Source organism: Lathyrus oleraceus, chromosome 4 (genome assembly GCF_024323335.1).
Source record: "Lathyrus oleraceus cultivar Zhongwan6 chromosome 4, CAAS_Psat_ZW6_1.0, whole genome shotgun sequence".
Lineage (NCBI taxonomy): Eukaryota > Viridiplantae > Streptophyta > Magnoliopsida > Fabales > Fabaceae > Lathyrus > Lathyrus oleraceus.
Window position 1 is genome coordinate 16773774 of NC_066582.1, and position 2215 is coordinate 16775988.

The 2215-nt window shown below is 41.1% G+C and overlaps 1 non-coding gene across 1 annotated transcript; it reads right to left on the reverse strand.

The window, feature by feature from the left end:
• Positions 1–705: 705 nt before the first annotated feature.
• Positions 706–812, reverse strand: LOC127077125 (small nucleolar RNA R71). Its single transcript, XR_007787106.1, has one exon. It is a non-coding gene; the product is annotated as a small nucleolar RNA R71 (small nucleolar RNA).
• Between the last annotated feature and the right edge of the window lie 1403 nt (positions 813–2215).

A 2215-nucleotide genomic window follows, 5' to 3' on the forward strand; every position in this document is an offset into this window, starting at 1 on the left:
TACATAGTAACATTAGACCACGATACGTTCGATTGTTAGTCCTTGTGGGTTCGATAATCTTTAAAACTACGCGATAGGAATGTGCACTTGCAGTCATGATTCACATAGACTAAGGCAAACAATTCTTTTTCCCTTTCTACATTTATCGAGTGTATGCCAAGTACTCGCTCTCAAGGCGAGAAATTAAAGATACAATTCGACGAACCCGAGCGTGTTCTTAGATTAGAACGCCGGATATGAGACTTGATACGGGAACATCGTATCAAGCTAAATCTTCCTGACCTTAACATTCCTACTTCTGAATCAGTTGTTCAACCAGAGATGGCCGAACAAGTGAAAAATCGTCCTCTTGAGTATTATGCAATCCCTTCACAGGATGAACCTCATAACAACATTGTTGCCCCTGCGATCGAAGCCAACAATTTTGAGCTAAAACCTTCACTGTTGTCAGCCGTACAGCAAAACCAGTTTTCAGGTAGTCCCACGGAGGACGCGAACCTACACTTGTCAGTATTTTTGCAATACACAGACACGGTGAAAGCGAATGGTGTCAGCCCAGAAGCTATAAGACTCCGTCTTTTCCTATTTTCATTAAGAGATGGAGCTAGAGCTTGGCTCCAATCTCTACCGTCCAACTCTGTCACTACGTGGAACGAGTTGAAGAAAGTATTCTTTGCCCGATATTTCCCGCCTAGTAAGACGGCTATGCTAAGAGCCCAAATAAACGGGTTTAAACAAAAGGAAATTGGATCACTTTTTGAAGCTTGGGAGAGATACAAAGATAAGATGAGGCTATACCCACATAATGGTCTAGAAGAATGGCTGATAATCCACACCTTTTATAATGGCCTCTTGTACAATACAAGATTGACAATAGACGCCACCACAAGTGGCGCACTGATGGATAAACAATACAATAAGGCCAATCAACTCATCGAAAGTATGGCCCAGAATCATTACCAATTGGGAAGCGAAAGAACCTCTATAGAGAAACCTCAATCGAAGGGCGACATGTATGAATTAAGCAGTCTTGACAATGTCAACGCCAAGGTAGATGCCCTGACTCAAAAGATAGACAGCTTGACCATAACACCAGCAACCACCGTGGTTGTCGTAGCACCAAACTGCGAGATATGCGGAGTTCAAGGGCATACTGCCCCAGAATGTCAACTCTTGACAGGAACCTCCACAGACTAGGTGAACTATGATCAAGGAAACCCTTACTCAAATACCTATAACCTAGGTTGGAAGAACCATCCCAACTTCTCATACAAAAACAATAATGCATTGTATGCACCTAATAAAACACCTTTTGTACAACCAGGATATCATAAAGCTGCCACAAATACTCAAAATGCTCTTAGGAAGTCAAACTTAGAAATAATGATGGAAAACTTTATAGCTACCCAAGCCCAAACAAATAAGGATTTCCTAAATCAAAACATACACACTAGTGAGCAAATCAAGCAGTTAGCAAACAAGGTAGACACATTAGCCACCCATAACAAAATGTTGGAAACACAAATCTCGCAAGTGGCTCAACAACAAGCATATACTGTTGCTCCTGCAGACACATTTCCTTGACAGCCGCGACCAAACCCGAAAGGTCATGCAAATGCTATTATACTATGAAGTGGGACAGAACTAGACGGACTGACCGACCCTATAACTTAAAACCCATCCATGCATCAAGACCCAGATAAGGTAACTGAGAAGGAAGACGAACAAGAGGAAGATAAAAACGAAGAGGCCGTAGAGAAAGAAGAACCTTATGTGCCTCCATCACCATATAAACCCTTTATCCCTTATCCCCAAAGACTTGTTAAATCTAAAAGTGTAGGGCAATTTAAAAAATTCGTAGAGCTTCTAAAACCACTGAATATCATAATACCCTTTACAGAAGCCATAACTCAGATGCCCTCATATGCTAAGTTTCTCAAAGAAATCTTATCTAACAAGAAGAAGATAGAGGATAACGAAGCTGTTACACTTATTATTGAGTGTAGCGCCATAATACAAAATAATATGCCTCCTAAGCTGAAAGACCCAGGTAGTTTCTCCATACCCTGCGTAATCGAAAAATTTGTCATCGACAAAGCATTATGCGACTTAGGAGCCAGTATTAGTTTAATGCCCTTGTCCATATGCGAAAGGCTAAAAATGGGAGAACTAAGACCTATGAGGATGTTTGTACAACTTGCAGATCGTTCTGTTA